We start from the raw sequence: 19,281 nt of genomic DNA on the forward strand, positions 1-19,281 counted from the left end.
AACACATAGAAATGTGTCTTGCCAGGTGCCCAGCAGTTTCTCCTTCATCTCATTTAATACTTACAAAACCCTATGAGGTAAGTACTATTTCTCTACGAAATAACCAGAAGCTCACAGATGTTGTGACTTGGCCCATGTCATATCACAAGAAACATAGAGCATCTGAACTCCAGGGCTTATTCTCATAATCGCCAGCTTCTACTGCCTCTTGTAAAAGGGAACCCAAAACCAAAGCTCTTCAGTCTCCCTTTCCTGCAATTATAGAAGCATCCTCCATGTCACAATGACAACCAAGAAAAAAGGGAGGCAGCAGAGTCTAGACGTCAAGATACTGAACTGGGCATCAGAAGACCTAAGTTTCTCAACACAACTACAAGCTACCTTTAATGGAGTATTTGCCATGCCTCTCGGTGTATTAAATGTTTTGGTTATTTTTGGTATTTAATCTTCAAAGTAAAGATACAAAGGAAGTATCATTCTATTTTATAGATGAGAAAATGGAATCTTAGAAAAGTTGAGCAACTGTACATATTCTATAGAGGTGGTAAGAGTGAGAAAGAAATTCCAGACGAGGTTGTTCTGATCCCCAGGCTTGGCTTCTTATGACCACTCTCTGTGTGAGAGGCATGTGTGTATTTTAAATCCTCATCAACCTTCGCCATGACCCTGTCTGCAGAGCACTGGGCTAGAGACTGATCCATCTGTACTTTGCTTTCCCCTTCCGAAAACAAGGACAGCATTTGTCACGTCACTGTACTGAGTCATCACCAGCAAAAGTGACCTGGGGTGGCAGGAGATAAAATTCTGTCCAGATTTGCAGAATTATTATTAGCAAGGAAAATTCTAGAGTGACCTAAATTTCATTCATATTGCTCAATGCTCAAAGAACAGAGTAAAGAAAACAGATCTGCTTTCCAGCTTGGGAAATGAAGAAATGAAGGCATGCTCAGCTAAATTTACAAAAAAAAAAAGAACGTTTTACAATGTACACTGTATGCTGTCATCATTATGAATAAAAAAGAAAAAATGGGGCTTCCCTGGTGGTGCAGTGGTTGAGGGTCTGCCTGCCGATGCAGGGGACACGGGTCCGTGCCCCGGTCCAGGAAGATCCCACATGCTGCAGAGCGGCTGGGCCCGTGAGCCGTGGCCGCTGAGCCTGCGCATCCGGAGCCTGTGCTCTGCGGCGGGAGAGGCCACAGCAGTGAGAGGCCCGCGTAACGCAAAAAAAAAAAAAAAAAGAAAGAAAGAAAAAGAAAAAATGAAAGATGTTTTTGTAACACTGTGATGGCAAAAAAAAGAAAAAAAAAATGAACACATCAATGGCACGGGGATTAGGCTGCCACCTCCACTATACTCCACTGTAGTGAAGCACTTGCTCTCCACTACTGTTTTTATTTAGATGGTTTACAGTTTTCCACCTCTCATTTGTGAGTGAGGGCTCTATTTCCACCTCACATCTTGTTCCCTTCCACATCCCCAGCTTTGAGCAGATACTCAGCCCAGCATTGTTTTATGGGTTCCCTCTAGCTAATCCTAGTGGTGTCAGAGATAAACTGAAGGATCGCTTCACTTCCTTTTAAGGCTTACCATTCCACAGTCCTGGGAGAAATGGATATAAGTGATGGAGAGGAGGCATTTACTCCTCCGACTCGTATTTCCTCTCACTGACCTGAAAGAAAGAAACCTCTAAAAAAAATTTTTTAATTAAAACAAAATGCTGTGTGCACACCAGCCTTTCGCGGGGATGGATGACAATGTCAGAGACCCGATGAGTAGCATAAGCCACCGTAAGAAAGGATTCATATATAAAGTACACCAAAGAATAGGAGCACATTCCTGCAACGTTGACAGATTCCCACATTTCAACGATACCACCCCCCAGGGCACTGCAAACAGCCAAGACTGAAGGAAAATTCCTATAAAGGGGGCTGAGGAATGCATAACCAGTGCTGTGAGTGATAAGCATGTGAATCCCGGGAACTAGAGGTACAGTCTCTTAACAAACTCTGGAGAAGCAGGAATATGTCCATCTCTCAAATACAGCCTTGAGCATCAGTGTCTTCACAGCGAATAGCGGCTGGATGGCCTTGAATATATGATTCACATTATAAGCCTCACTATTTCTGTACCTCCTCCTAAGTCTGCAGAGTAAAACCACAGTGTTTCAGGGGTGGGAAGGGGAAAAAGAAAATCCTGAAGAGAGCTGAATCATCCTTTTGAAACATGCTGGTCACTCCTTATTCAGACAGTACATTAAAAAATGAGGGCATTTTAAGAGAAAACCCTCTTCCAGGTTGGAGGAGATGAAAACCACATTGTACTTTTAGGTCAAAGGAAACTACTTCTGAGTTTTCCCAGTGGTGCTTATGTTATCAAGCCCAAGTTCACTCTGCTTACTGCATGACAGGCCAATGAATCAGGAGACGAGGTGTTGAGGCAAAGGAATACGACTCTATGGAAGCCGGCAGACCGAGAAGTGGAAGACTAATGTCTCCGAAAAACCATCTTATGGGGTTTGGATGCCAGTTTCTTTTATAGAAAAGAGAGAGGGAGGAGATGAGGCAGTAAAGTAAAAAGGCCATATGATTTGCAAATGTCCCCTGGAATGGCCAGCCTCAGGGAGGGGATGTGTTCATTTCTTCTTTCTTGCAGCCATCCACAGGTGGACAGGGTCAGGATGTTTCCCTGAACAAAGGCACTTTGGTTTAACATTCAGGCAGAGGGGCAGGGTTCCCTGAGGCAGGCCATTGCGTGTAGACAGTATCCTTTTAGTGAACAAAAGCAATGGAAAGCGAAGGTTAAAGTAAGAAAACAGATGCAACATGGAGTCCGATTTGGCTCTTCCCTGGTACACTTACAGCACTTGATAGTTCCCTCCAGGAGGTCTCATGCCTCTCTCCACACAATGCCTTTAAGGCTCTGCCTAACAGCATCCCCACCCACTAGCCTAGGATGTTCCCCTCATTGTTCTCACAATGGGCAAGCCATCCCCTTCCTCATCGCCCGAGCATGCCAGGTTCAGCCAGGCCATCAGGCCTCTATTCAGGCCATTAGCATTCCCTGGACTCCTCTCTCCAATCCAGGCAAATCTCAGGTCTCCCTCAAAACTGTATCAAGCGCTTCCTCCCCCAAGAAGCCTTTCCCAAATATCTCAATCTACACACTCTCTTTGTTCTCAAGTTATTCTTTAGGCTCTGAATCTAATGGTGGGCTCCCCTCTGAAAACGGTTCCCTATGTCCATGTATTTTATCAATCCAAAGAAATAAGAAAATCAGTAATTACTGAACAATACATTTTGAGGCATTCAGCTAAACCCTTTATAAACACTTATCATATTTAATCCTCGAAACTGAACCCTGTGGTAGCACCTACTATTATCCCCATGTTACAGATGAGGGAAACTGAGGCACATTAAAGTTCAATGTCTTGCTCAGTATCACACCACCAGGCATGAGTCCAGGTCTATCTCACTCCAGATCCTGCAACCTTAACCCTCAAAGGAACCAGAGCCTAAGAATCTCCCAGATCTCACAGAACCTTTGCTGATGTGCATTTTATTCATTTTTATTGAGAGAAATTGTAGTATGACCAAAATTTGACTTACAACTTCTCAATGCTATTCACTTACCAAACATTTTGAACATTTTTCATGTGCCAAGCACTGTGCTAGGGGCTATGGATTAGATTATGAACACACACAGCCCCTGTCCTTAAGGAGCTCAGAGTCACAGAGCAGGGGCTCTGTAATTATTGGAATTGAATTACCACAAACACAAGCCAGTGACTGGTAGCCTCAACCAAGTATGTATGCAGTGGTCACTGAGCTCAAAGACACATTAAGTTGTGGCAAGAACACTGGACTGATACATAAGAGGCCTGGGGTTTCCCCAGACTGCCCATAATTTGCTATGTGACATCTAGCAAGCAATATTTCATCTATCTGTTCATATATAAAATTGAGAACCTGGGCCACATCTGGGAATTCACAACTTGGCCTATCATCAGAATTACCTGTTCAGTGATTTTTATGCTACTGCCAAACAAGTACCTGGGTGAATGTGAAACGGAGCAGGACCCTGTGGGGCTCTCCCGGGTAAAAATCATTTCTGTGTCCCCCATTTCTTGTTTGTAGGAAATAGGATTCATTCAGAGTTCCAAGTACAGATTCAAACAGTTGCTTGTCAGGGAAGGAAGGGAATGCAGAAACAAAGGAGGAACAGTCAAGGAACAATAGTGCAGCTGTGGGGCAGGGTCCTGGTTCCTCCTCAGGAATATGCATAACAATACCTTTGAGTTTTCTGTAGGAACTAAGGCTCCTACCCAGGTGGAAGATGGCAACTTCAGGCTGAGCACAAGATTCCTGGAGCACTGCCCTGTGATCTCACCACCAACCAATTGGAACAAGTCTGCACACAGTGGAAGATATGGAAGACTCTGACCCGCTCCCCAAATGATTCTCCCTTTAAAAATTTCCATGGTCAAGCAGAAGTTTTTGTTTTTGTTTTTTTTTTTTTAGAGATTTTACTTATTTTTTAAATTTATTTTATTTTATTTATTTATTTTTGGCTGTGTTGGGTCTTCGTTGCTGCACACGGGCTTTCTCTAATTGTGGCGAGCAGGGCTACTTTTCGTTGCAGTACGCGGGCTTCTCATTGCGGTGGCTTCTCTTGTTGCAGAGCACCGGCTCTAGACACGTGGACTTTTGGTAGTTGCAGCACACGGGCTCAGTAGTTGTGGCACATGGGCTTAGTTGCTCCACAGCATGTGGGATCTTCCCGGACCAGGGCTTGAACCTGTGTCCCCTGCATTGGCAGGCAGATTCATAACCACTGCGCCACCAGGGAAGCCCCGGTCAAGCAGAATTTTGGAGTTGGTTTTTGGACATGAGTCCACCATCTACCCAGGTGCTGGCCTCCTGAATAAAGCAAGCTTTCCCTTCCTACCAGCACTTGTATCTCAAGTATTGGCTTTCAAGCAGTGAGCAGCCTAATCTGAGTTTGGTAACAAATGCATTAGGGAATGAATGATTGACTTGGCTGATCTGTTATGAGATTTGGAACAACCAAGACAGAAGAGGGCTCTCCTCAACTACTACCATTAAAGGTGTACAGTTGATCCTCATTATTTGTGAATTCCGTACTTGTGAGTTTGCCTACTCACTAAAATCTTGTAACCCCCAAAATCAACATTCATGGTGCTTTTGCAGTCATTCACAGACATGCTCAGAGTGGCCAGAAAAATTTAGTTGCCCAAGATACATGTCCAACATGAGGTTAAACAAGGAGACACTCCGCTTTCTTGGTTCAGCTCTCAAACTGCAGGTAAGTGTCCTTCCTGCAGTCTACTTAGTGCCACATTGTTTGCATTTTTGTGCTTTTTGTTGATGATCCCACTGTTTAAAATAGCCCCCAGGTCTAGTGCTGAAGTGCTGTTTAGTGTCCCTAAGCACAAGGCTGATGTTCCCTACAGAGAAAATGTGTGTTAGATAAGTTTCATTAATGTATGGATTGCAGTGCTGTTGGCCATGAGTTCAATGCTAATGAATCAACATGAAAAAAGGCATCTTGAAGCAAGGACACATACGAAACAAGGTTAATGCTGATGAGTTGACAAAAATGTTGTGACTCGAAACTCACAGGAACCTAAGCCCCTTATCTCCCCTAGGAGCAATGGCTCAGTATTCACCAATTCAGTGTCCACAGTAACTTCATAGAACGTAACTATTCCAGTAATGAGAATGAACAGTATTTCCTGTGACCATGCAATAAAAGAAGTCTTCATAGAGGTCTCCAAACCAGTTCTCAAGGAGTTAGCTGTGATATTATAGGTGTAATCATGAAAATAATCTGAGATAATGGAGAGAGAGATAGTACTGATAACGCACTGAATGTTTTTGAACTATGACAGGGGGACAAAGTCATCTCTAAAGACTGAGGCTAAGGATGGAATGGAAGATTATTGCTTTTCAATATAAACCATTATGCAGTATTGGATTTTTTTAAACCATAGTTTGGTTAAACCATCACTATTAATTTACAGGGCTAAAAATAGGGGGGAAATTAATTCATTAATTAAATCTCTATTCAGCCTTGCTCTTCCAGTTCCAAGAAACACAAATTATTTTCTTCCTGATAAACAGACACTGTTCACTTCCCCTCAGTTTCTTGATCTATAAAATGGGAAAGATAATAGTACTTCTCTTATGGTTCTTAATGGACTCAATGAAGTAATGTATATGAAGGACTTAGCACCATGCTACTAGAATATAAGCCATAGCTATGAAGGCACAATGTAAGCTGGAACAGGATGGGGTAGGAGAACCATTGTCTCTGGAGGTTTCATCCTGGGCAGAACCTCTCAGGTCATGGAAGTATATCTCCAGCTGACCCCATCTGCCTCCTCCTCATTGCAGCCCTTTGGTTTTCTGAGGCTCATACTGGGATCAATAAACTGTTATCAGAAGGCAACGTTTAAGAGCATGAGATTTGGAGTCACACAGATTTTGGTTTGTGTTCTGACTCAAACATTTACTAGCTGTGTGATCTGCTGCAAGTTAGTCAACCTCTCTGAGCCTCAGTGTCCTTAACCCCTCTGAGCCTCAGTGTCCTCATCTGGAATATAAAGATAGGATCTGCCTTGAAAATCCCATTTACTCTTCAAAGGAGTTTATTACTCAAGCTCCTCTGAGAAGCAGATGACAACTCATAATTAAGTGAGTAAGGAATTTATTCAGATGGAGAATATTGCTCAATGGGCAAAGAGTTTCTGTTTTGGGTGATAGAAAAAATTGGAAATAGCCAGTGGTGATGGTTGCACAACATTGTGAATATAACTAATGCCACTGAATTGTGCACTTTTAAAACATTTAAATGGCAAAATTTATGTTATACTATGTATTTTATCACAATTTGTAAGAAATGAGCTTATTAGAGTAAACACCTGTGAGACAAAATAGAGAGGGATTTAGGAGAGGCTGGGAGAACCATCAAACTGGGATGCAGGTATGACCCCAAGTGAAGAAAAGTAAGGAAGGAAGGTTGGGTGGAAGGGTTGTAGACCACAGTGTACTTCGAAGAAAAGTTCAGCAAAGCTATCTGGGGTCCACTGTCTCCCAGTTATGGGTCTCCTAAGTACCCCTGCAACTCCTAAGCTGGTTGGGAGCAGCCCATGGGAAGCATATAGTTAGCAGGAAGTCACTGATGGATTTCAGAGCATGGCAGCTGGGACCATTGGTCAATTATGTCCTCGGTAGCTAGATATCTGAGAGGCACATTCGCATGGCTGGATTCCCACAGGGATCCTACAGGTTAAGGCACTTATCATGCAAAGATAGTAGAGGGTAAAAGTAGTTGTAATTTCTATACAGAATATCAATATCATTATCAATTGTCATCACCATGACCTTTATCTCAGTAAAAGTGTGCTCAAAGTAACATACAACCAATTCAAATTAAACCATTTCCAATACTTTGTGCTAGTTCTAATAATTCTTATTGATTGTGATACTCATGTGGGCATCTTAAATTGAACTGTAAACATTAGAATTGCTAAATTTATTTCTTATAGGTGCAGGAGGAAAATAAGGTGTGACTCAAAAATAACACAAGTCAAAAATTGTGAATGAAATTTAGGCAGAGCCTTCAAATCCTGCAGTCTTCAATCACTTTATAAGGATAGTAGTATTGGTCTCCACTTGCTTGGGGACTGTCACATTACTCACTTATTATCTGTCCAAACAACTTCATCACCTACAAGCCAAGTAACCAGCCAAGAGAGAAGTCACTGTGAACTTTCTCACATCAAAAATGAACCAGGAAATGGACTTGAGGACACGGGGAGGGGAAGTGTAGGCTGGGACGAAGTGAGAGAGTGGCATGGACATATATACACTACCAAATGTAAAATAGATAGCTAGTGGGAAGCAGCCGCATAGCACAGGGAGATCAGCTCTGTGCTTTGTGACCACCTAGAGGGGTGAGATAGGGAGGGTGGGAGGGAGGCGCAAGAGGGAGGGGATATGGGGATATATGTATACGTATAGCTTATTCACTTTGTTATACAGCAGAAACTAACACACAATTGTAAAGCAATTATACTCCAATAAAGATGTTAATAAATAAATAAAGTGAACCAGGAAGCAGTTTCAAAATAAGTAATCCCATCTTGTTATTCATGGCAGCAAGATTTAACCCCACAACTTCCCATTTAGACACCTGGGGTGATTCCTTTGCTCTGAAAACAATGCATGTTTCATTACAGTATTCCCTTAAGAAAGAAGAATGTTACACTCAATCAAATTTAATGGGAAAAAAATCACTTCTCTGTCTTCCCACAAGGAGAAGTTAGTCAATTTTGTTGAAAAGTTAGAGTGGATGACTGAAAAGTATTCAGATAAACATAGGTTTAGACAGCAATTCCACTTTTGCAACTATTATCTTTCCCCAGTCATTTAATTAGGCAGAATCCTGTATCTTTTACCTATCCCTTTAGCAGAGAAATGAATCTGTAAGGGAACCGTAAAATTTCCTTTCTATTGTCATGTTTTCCACCAAGTAAAGGCTTCTGCTTGTCTTCCCGTTATGATTCCTCTGACTCCTTTCCTTTGTGAAACACCTCTCTCTCTGACCAGAGATTAGGCACATGATCCTTGATTGGCCCCGGCCAGAGTCATGCAACTCTAGCAAGCCAGTGAGAAGTCTTCCCTGATATGTGGACCCAAGGGCTTCTTTCTTTCCTCTGTGGTAAATAACCTTGGATAATTTAAGTCTGAACCTTCCTTTATCACATGAAGAAAAACCATAGGAGGAGAGACTCAAATGAACAAAGAGAAGCAAAAAGAAAATAAAATTAAAAAGAGAGATCAGTCCTGATGATACAAAGGGGACTGAGGCACTTCCCGACTGTGAAAGACACAGCCCTCTGGAGGATGACAAACTGTCTAAAATTCAGTCAATACTTACTCTTTTGAGATTAACTAGGAGATAGTACATCACCCAGTCCCTTGGACCAAGGGGGAATAACGAAAACAATAAAGTTTCTTAAAGATCCTGCAAACCCTATGGTCCTGAGGGAGGTCACAGTTATTAAGAGAGCCCATGATCAACATGACAAGGGTAAGCACAGGGTGTTATGGGATCCACATATGTGATCACATGAAGCCCTGGTGGGGGTCAAGATTCCCTGGAGGAAATGACATACATACATCTAAGTTGAGTCCTTTAGGAGAAGTGAGAGTTATCCAAATGAAGTAGAGAAACAGAGGAACAGATTTTAGCACAGAGAATGGTGTGGTCAAGGAACTGCATGTGGTTCAATATAGCTGGAGCACAGGACTCAAAGAGGTGCTGGAGCAATGAGAGAAAAGGCTAGAAAGCGAAACAGATCAGCTCATAAAGAGGCTTGTGGACCATAGGCAAACACCAGGACTTGATTCTAGGACACTGGGGAGCCACTGAAGAACTGTAGAGCTATACATGATGCTATCTGCAGATGGCAAAACCTTTCTGCAAAGGGTGTGAGTTAATTAATAAGTCAAGCTGTTGTAATAATGTGGATGAAAAATAAAGGTGGCCCCCACTGACACAGTTCCATGGTGATACCAAGAGTAGACTCATTCAAGAGCTATCAAAGGAGACAGAATCAACATGATTAGCCACTGATTAGGTGAAGGTGGGGAATGGGACTCCAGGATGACGGTCAGGCTTCTGGCTTGGACAACTATTTGGATGGGAGTACCACTTACTGAAATGGGGGAAACAGAGGTAGAGGCAGTTTGGAATGAGTTGAATATGAAGTGCCTGTGTGGTTTTCAAGGCATGATATCCAATTGCCAAGTTAGGTAAACAGGCCTGGAGTTGAAGAAAATGAACTGGGCCTAAGTTTTCAATTTTGGTATCATCATCCACAGGTAAATGGTAATCGAGGCACTGTAAAGAGATTAAATCAACCCAGAAAAAAGTGTATAGCATGAGGTAGAGGAGGCCCATGATGAATACAAATACTTAAAGAATACACAGGGGGAAAGTTTCAGAAAGAAGACAGGAAAGAGAAAGCCTAAGGTATAGAAGGAACACTCAGAATTTCCAGGAGAGACTGATAAGAAGTCAAGTCAAACAAGGGCAGGCAATCATCCTTTGGATTGAAGCACAAAGAGGTCACAGATGGCCATGGAGAAGGTGTTTTCCACAGATCAGATATAATGATGCCTATCATATACATCTTGACGTAAGTCAGTCTGTGTGCCTCCTAGCATTTCTTCAAGACCCTCAACTCTGACCTAGAAGCTATAGGATCGCCACCTGTGCACCTTACACAGCACCTCATATACAATGAGGCATTCAATAAATACTTGTAAATGATAAATGCATATTGGTATTCCCACTTTTAAAAACTTCATTTGGAAGCATAGTAAAAGTGACTTGAGAAAGAAGAGAGGAATAGATGCTCACAGATGCTCACTGACCTTGGGTGGCTTTGGTCTATCTCCCCCCTCATCTCCAAGCGTTAAATTAATCATGCCCTTTTCTTCCACTTCTACTCCTGGGTCAATGAACAAGGTATTTCTGGTCTAATTAGATTCCCAAATGAGCTCTAGAGGCTTAAGGCAGTGCCTGGACCTAGGAATTCACTGTGCCCTCCCCTCTTTTATCTAGTTGTATTTAGTTGATTTTGCTTCCAATTATTTTGATCTGGGCTCTTTTGTGACCTCTGTCAGAGGGTGACCACTCATCACTCAGAGGACACAGAGGAGAGCCACATCAGGAAGAGGCCAAGTAGCCACCATTTATTAAGCACTTTCTATGAGCCAGGTATGGGGCTGACCTCCCGACAGAACTTCTTCAACCACATCACAGTTTCACTCAAAATCCTCACCGGCTCCACGTTGCCCAAAGAGTAAACTTAATTTGCTTTCACTTCTTATTTAATGCCTTTAATTTATTCAAAACAATGAAAAACAGAAATAAACACAAAAGGATGCATTAGGTTAAAACGCCATTATCAGATTACAAAAATACTTGTGAGCTCAAGCATCCTATTGTTTGTACCTCTAACAAAGACCATCTTAAAAGAATGTTCTCTCTAATTACATAAGACAACTAAAAAATTCTCTTTTTCTGGCTTAATACATTTATTATTGCAGCACTACCCATATTTTGTTCCTATTGGGGCTCATTCTAGTGAGGGATTACACAGTCTTCAATACCTATTACCTCACAAAGAATAATTATAAGCTTAAACACAAAAGGGAAGAGCAGGTATTTAGTAGGGAATTCTGAGCATTAGTTACTATTGTGGATTACTCAAAGAGACCTCATGCCAGGGTCTTTTTATTACATTTCAGCTCCAAAGTCACTCTTCATTACCCCTCCTGTGAAAATTAAGTTGGATCCCTTCAGTTATTTTCGTTTCCCAGCTGGCATGTTGTTACACTTTGTCAGTAGAGGGCGCTAAAGAGGCACTCGAGCGGGAAGGGGGTTTTCTTCTTGGGGCCAGCGTGCTCACTGGGCAGGCTTCTGCAGCTCAGGTGGCTGGCTCCCCCATGTGGCGCTCCTGCCCCAGCCTCTGACTTCCGCGGCATACACAGATTCTCCCAGGTCCAGCTCCCGCCGTGCAGGCAGCTTACTGAACACTAGCCTTCTGTAGTCCACAGTGGTCAGTAGCACTTGGGGTGGGGGGTGGGGTTTACACCAGAATGTCTCCAGGGAGACACCTCTCTGTGACAGCTTTCTCCAGCACCAGAAAGGGCACACTACCTACCCGTTCCAGAGGGTGGATTTCTAGCAAGTGTTGCCAGCACAGCACCACAGCAGTGTCTGTCCTTCACTGAGTCACAGCCATGTCCTCACCAGCAAGGTCTGGGTCTCAGCCGGGAGGTGCAGGGGGGCTCTTCCTCAGACACCAGCTCAGCCCTTGGGGTAGTGGCTGTTCCTTCTAATAGTCCTGTCTTCTTCAGAGCGCTCATTACTCCTACTAGGCAATCTCTCCTTGCCCTAACCTCTTGTACTAGTTAATAATTCCTTATGTTAAACTTACTTTGTTCAAATTACTGTGGGAATGCTGTCTCCTGATCAGTATCTGACTGATACAGCATTGCATAACCATGCCCGTGCACACAACAGTTCCTAAGTTATAAAAATGGGTTTTAAGGCTCTCGGGGGAAAAAAAAAACCATTATCAACAACAAAAGACTTTTGCTAGGCTAGGGATGATTACATTTTTATCCTCATAATAGTCCCGTAAGACAAGTATTTTATCCTCATTTTACATATGAGAGACTGACCAGTACAATGGTAAAATTATTTACCCAAGGTCCCAAAGCCATACAGGATGCTATAGGTAGTAGCATCAAGAATGACAGCTATGGGCTTCCCTGGTGGCGCAGTGGTTGAGAATCTGCCTGCCAACGCAGGGGACACGGGTTCGAGCCCTGGTCCGGGAGGATCCCACATGCCGCGGAGCAACTGGGCCCATGAGCCACAACTACTGAGCCTGCGCGTCTGGAGCCTGTGCTCCGCAACGAGAGGCCGCAATAGTGAGAGGCCCGTGCACCACGATGAAGAGTGGCCCCCGCTTGCCACAACTAGAGAAAGCCCTCGCACAGAAACGAAGACCCAACACAGCCATAAATAAATAAATAAATAAAGCAAACTGTCAACAAGTAAAAATAAATAAACACTATTAAAAAAAAAAAGAATGACAGCTATGACAAAACTGGGTAAGTTATTTGCTTATTTGCCTAAGATTAAGGATTGGTCTGACTTCTTTTTCTCTTAGATTCTCTCATAAAAGTCAGGATTCAAACCCAGGCTAATTAATTCAGAAACCTCTGCATATAATTGCTGTACTATACACACAACTTCCAAGCCCTGACATTTTATCCGCTATTTGGTGGAGTGCATGGGGGTAAAAATAACTGCCAACAGAGACTTCAGGCTTGTCTTGGACTTCTGGAAAATAAGTGCTTCATAAAAGTCTTCCTTGCACTTGCATTTCCAGAGTGCTGCAGTGAAGGGAATACAGCCAGAGACTGGTAACTGAAGGAGAACTGATGCTAGTCAAGCAACTTCTGTGTTTAGGTTAACACCCAATGCCCCAATGAGAAGCCAGCATTTTTAATACAGGGAACAATTAGTAGCCTCAAGAATAACCATGTCTCTCCAAAACTGGGAAAATATTTACCTAAGATTAAGGAACATTCTTTTCGTTCCTAGCCTCATCCTTAAAAAAAGAAAAAAAAAAAAAGACACCTGCAAAGCATTTGTTGGGGAATTTTTAATAACTTGTTCAATCCCAAGTCATCATCAAGAAAAGACTTGCATCTGCAAAGGCTTAAAAATGGTGATCCATTCTTCTCATTCTCCTCTCTCTAGAACTCACATTAACCTCCCAAAGAGTGATGCCAACAGATAAATGAGGAAACACCAAACAAACCAGAACATTTTGAAGCAAAATGCTTCCTTGGAAGATTAGCTACATTTTTTTGTATTTCAGTTAAGTCCTGGCTTAGAACTCTGTTTTGCTTGAATCCAAGACCGAGGTGGGCTGCCAACAAAGACTCCCTGGTGCCCACTGGAGGGAGTCCAGCCCCACCAGCTTGAATTCAAGGCCTTTAGAGAATGGCCTTGCCTTACTGGCATAGCAGCATGTCCTCCATGCCCAGGGCTAAGGTTCAGCCAGGACTCAAATAGCTCCTTCAGCTGTTAAAACACTGCAACACTTCTGTGCTAGGTAAACAGCCCCTTTCCCAAAATCTCATCCCCTACCCTCCCACAGTCTACCAATCAAGAAGTTAAATGCCTGGCACAACCAGGAGACCTCCAGGACCTATTTCAGACCTCCCCCTGCATAAATTCTCATTTATCAGTGTTCCTGCCAATCAACCCCACAAAACTCATGGATTCTGTGTGGACTTTGTCAGGCAGTTCAGAACATCGACAGAAGAAAGGGTATCTGCGACAGTGGTACCTGTTACTGACATCCTGGTAGATCAATAGTTATGACCATCCACCACTAGCCTATTCTCCCTAGGGGTTGATAGTATGTAGCTACTGGTGGTTAACTGTGGCCTCTGGGGGACTTCAGCTATAAGAGATTCTAGGTTCAACAGGGATCAGGGAGGCTGGCAGCAATAGGGTCCACTGCATATATACTAGCCAAGCACTGTGGGTTCTATCAGTAGAGTGGGTTCTATTCGGCACTTCAGCAACAGAAGGGAGGCCACAGATGACGGACACAGCCCAACGGAGGAGGTTTAGGTCAGGTAGCATGCTGGATGTAGGCGCCCTTTACACTGTCCTCATTGAATGTCACCTCCATTTAATGGGAGACTTGTTAAAACCTTCTGAATCCTCACCCATTGTGAACATTAACATTTTATCCATAAAAGTGAGAACCATCACATACAGAGCATGAACCATGCTAACTGCCTATTAACTTACTTGAATGCTGTAAACATCACTATCATACCCCCATTTTTCAGAGAAATAAACTCAGGCACAGAAAGGTTACTTAAACTTAAGATTTAAACCAGGCATTCCATCAACAGAGCTGTGTTTCCCCTCTTCTGGCCTGAAGGATTAAGTTTCACCTAATCAAATATGGCATTACAATAAACTTTTTGTGACATGTTTGATAGAGATATTGAGTATCTTCAAACTTCAGATGGTATTGTAAGAGCTGAGAACTCCTGAATGTAACTGGTGTTAAGTGCAGCAAAAGCCAAAATGATTTAATATCATGAGCACTAATGGGAAAGCCATTGGAAGGATGTGATGCAGTTTCCTATGTCAAATCATGACTCAGACAGGGCCATTGTTTCGCTAGTGCTAGATCAAATGAAAGATCCCAACAATTTCTATTATTAAAAGGTGGTATGTAAATTATCAGAATATCATGAGTGATTTTTACTATAAGCTATCAGCTAGCAAGCAGTTTTAAACAAATAGTTTAGTTTTATTACAGAATAAAGGGGATAGAGAGTACTAATTTTATTTATGTTACTGTATTACATCAAGACCCATATTTTTCATTTTTTTATTGAATGAAAGATTCTTTAAATTCTATAGTCCTTTACCATTCTCAAAAGTTTCACCACATGATTTCATATAATCCCATAATAAACTTTTTCTTTTCCCCCACCCTTAGAATGCCCCTCCCCACTTCCCTCTCCCTGCAGGTAACCACTAGTATGTTCTCTGTGTCTGTGAGTCTGCTTCTTTTCTGTTTCATTCACTAGTTTGTTGCATTTTTTAGATCCGACATATAAGCGATATCATATAGTATTTGTTTTTTTCACTTAGGTTAATGCCCTCCAAGTCCATCCACGTAGCTGCAAATAGCAGAAGTTTGTTCTTTTTATGGCTGAGTAGTATCCCATTGTGTGTGTGTGTGTGTGTGTGTGTGTGTGTGTGTGTGTGTGTGTGTGTATGCCACATCTTCTTTATCCATTCATCTGTTAATGGACACTGAGGTTGTTTCCATATCCTGGCAACTGTAAATAATGCGCTATGAACAATGGGGTGCATGTATCTTTTTGAATTAGTGCTTTTGTTTTTTTCAGATATATACCCAGGAGTGGAATTGCTGGGTCATGCGGTATTTCTATTTTTAGTTTTTTGAGAAACTTCCATACCATTTTCCACTGTGGCTGCACCAACTTACATTCCCACCAAACAGTGTATGAGGGTTCCCTTTTCTCTACATCCTCTCCAGCAGTTATTATTTGTAGACTTTTTAATGATGACCATTCTGACTGACGTGAGGTGATATCTCATTGTGGTTTTGATTTGCATTTCCCTGATGACTAGTGATGTTAAGCATCTTTTCATGTGCCTATTGGCCATCTGCATTTCCTCTTTGGAAAAATGTCTATTCAGTTCTATTCAGTTCTTCTGCCCATTTTTTAATCAGGTTGTTTGGCTTTTTTGTTGTTGTGTTGTATGAGCTGTTTATATATGTTGGTCAATATCCATGTGTTCATTTCAACCAAGTCCATGCCCCGACATCATGATCCCCTCCTGTCAAACTCGCCTATGCTTGTTCACTAGCCTTCACTCCTACAATGACCGCACCATCCCATTTTTTCACTCATTTCAACCACTCAGATCATTCCTAAAGCTTTTCCCTCAAGTTCCACTTAAACTGACTCTCTTCATTTTAACTGCCTGTAGTAGCTTGAACAGTGTTCCCTCAAATTCATGTCAACCTGGAACCTCAGAATGGAATCTTATTTGTAAATAGGATCTGTACGATGTAATTAGTTAAGATAAGGTCCTACTGGAGTAGAGTGGGCCCTATATCTAGTAACTGGTGTCCTTATAACAAAAGGAAAGGGCATACAAAGAGACACAAAAACAGCCACATGATGAAAGAGGAAGAGACTGGAGTGATGCAGCTACAAGGCAAGGAATGCCAAGGACTGCTGGGAGCCACCAGAAGCTAAGAAAGAGGCATCAGACCAGTTTCTCCCTCAGAAACTCCAGAGAGAACCAACTGTACCAACACCTTGATTTCAGACTTCTGGCCTCCAGAACTGTGAGATAATCAGTTTGTTGTTTTAAGCCACCCAGTTTGTGGCAATTTTTATGGCAGCCCTAGGAAACTAATATACTGCCCTTAACACCTATGGTCTACCAGTAGTTCCCACATATCAGTGTACTAGAATCACCTGGAAAGCTTGTTAAAACAGTAGTGGGCCCCAGCCTGAGATTATGACTTAGTAGGTCTGAAGTGAGGTCTGAGACTTTGCACGTCTAACAAGTTCCCAGGTTGTTGGTCTGGGGACCACACTGAGAACCACTGGGTCTGTACCAGGCATTTTAGCACTTAATTTCATTCAGTTTAGAACTTCATTGCATCATATCTTACATCATGTTTATAATCAGTTCATAAATACAAGGTCTGCCCTCCCAGTGATCCCGTGAGTGCCACAAAATCCATGCTTTAACCTACTTTTGTTTATCCACAGGATATAATGGTGGCTGGCATAGTGCTAAACTGAATAATTCAAGCACCATAGTTGAAAGCACAACTCATGCTTTTATTTTTTTTTTATTATTATTATTATTTTTTTTTTTTTGCGGTATGCGGGCCTCTCACCGTTGTGGCCTCTCCCGCTGTGGAGCACAGGCTCTGGACGCGCAGGCCCAGCGGCCATGGCTCACGGGCCCAGCCGCTCCGCGGCACATGGGATCCTCCCAGACCGGGGCACGAACCCGTATCCCCTGCATCGGCAGGCGGACCCTCAACCACTGCGCCACCAGGGAGGCCCACAACTCATGCTTTTAAATCTCATTTCCTCTTTGTACGATGGGGTTAGTGATATTTAAAAGGAATTCTTACTAAGAATGAATAGATAACTCATGTCAAATGCCTGATATTGCCTGGCTTCTAGAATGTGTGCAATAGAGGTTAAGCACTATTATTTTTTTAATAGATCTTTATTGGAGTATAATTGCTTCACAATACTGTGTTAGTTTCTGTTGTACAACAAAGCGAATCACCCATATGCATACATATCCCCATATCCCCTTCCTCTCACATCTCCCTCCCACCCTCCCTATCCCACCCCTCTAGGTGGTCACAAAGCACTGAGCTGATCTCCCTGTGCTATGCGGCTGCTTCCCACTAGCTATCTATTTTATATTTGGTAGTGTATATATGTCGATACTACTCTCACGTCACCCCAGCTTCCCCCTCCACCCACCAGTGTCCTCAAGTCCGTTCTCTAGGTCTAGAGTTCTAGACATTCTAAAGTTGCCTCCATCTAGACAGAATCATCTGAAACAACAGATACGCCAAAGCTGAAACCTGGAACTTGTCAGATGTCTAAACCAAGAGGTTATGGACGTTGTACACATGATATAGCCAGAGGGATTGCTACTCGTGGGTTATGTTACCTGCATACCTCCACTCTGGCTCTGGAATGGCAAGGCATTGTTGCTTCGAGAAGGTTGTGTACAGCTATAGTATGCTCCTTATACCTTATAATGTTAAGAAGGATTCTGAGTTTGAGAAAAATATGATTAAGTCAGAATATGCTCGATACCAAGACAGCAAATGGTGAACCTCTCCTCCCAAGAGGTCAGCTACTTTGATTAATGGGTGGAAGGTAATCTTAAAAATCAAGAACAGAACATATAGCACAAAGTTTAGAGGTCACAAAGAAATGGGTGGCACAAACAGCATTGCAGTTCAACAGAGATGTGCCAGGCAATGTGCTAAATTCGGGCAAGGCAGAGGTGAAAAATACCATTAAGGTTCCTACCCAGGTGAGTCTTCAAGTGAAGCAGGGTTTGAGTGAACATCAGAGTCACTGACCAAGCCAGAGATAGGAAAGAGAATTCAAATAATTAAATTGCTTGGCTGGCTATTCCTTAGCCCCCTGAGTTGACAGCAATGCCAGCCTCAAGAAGGAAAGTCCACTGGTATATAGGTGGATGGTGGGAATTCTCAGACATTCTCCCCAGTTAAGCATCAAGGCAGCTGTTGGTCACATGTTCTTCTTCGGTCCAGTTATCCAGCTCTTTGCCAGTTTCTTCATGACAAAACCTTTCTTTATGTCCCAGTTTCAGAATCTCTGCTCCTGATTATTCTCCCTTCCCTTGCTTTATCTGAGTCTCTGCTTTGGTGTCTTCCCCCCAAATCCGGTTCTTTCCAGGTCTACATTCCCACTATTTTGTCCCATTCCCTGGAGCTGAGTCATCACTACCTCCCAGAAACTAAATGTCCAACTCACCCACTCTCTGCCTCCTAGTGATCGGAAACTTCCCTGATGCCAACTACAGCACAGACCTCTCCCAATTCCATGACCTCTGTGGTTCCCAAGTCCCAGTCTTGCCCTAGTTCATCCCATCTGGCCAACTACCTTCTCTAAGACTTGTTATGAAGAGGCCAGTGTTCAGGGTCTCAGACCAACTGGAAAAGAAATAAGACACAGAGTCCAAAAGAGAACAGCGACAGGGTCCCAGAGCCCTCCATGAGCAAAGAGTATGCTGGCAGAAAGAAGAAACAAAGGGCAAAAGGAGAATAAGACTAGAAAGGGAGAAGGTCCCTACCCATAACCATGACATCTGAGTATAGCAAAGCTCACCTCAGAGTCACCAAATGTCCAAGCTTCCCGTGTCAATGAGTAGGAAAGTCGTTCTCAACCATACAACTGCATCGTATTCTTCCCCTATCCTCAAAGACAATGATGTACTGGCTGGGAAGTAGCTCAGAGAAATGGAGACCTTTCTGTTGCTTTTCATCAGGTGCAAGATTCATGTTGCAAGGTACTGTGT

This window comes from Hyperoodon ampullatus (assembly GCF_949752795.1).
Source record: "Hyperoodon ampullatus genome assembly, chromosome: 4".
In the NCBI taxonomy this organism is placed as follows: Eukaryota; Metazoa; Chordata; class Mammalia; order Artiodactyla; family Ziphiidae; genus Hyperoodon; species Hyperoodon ampullatus.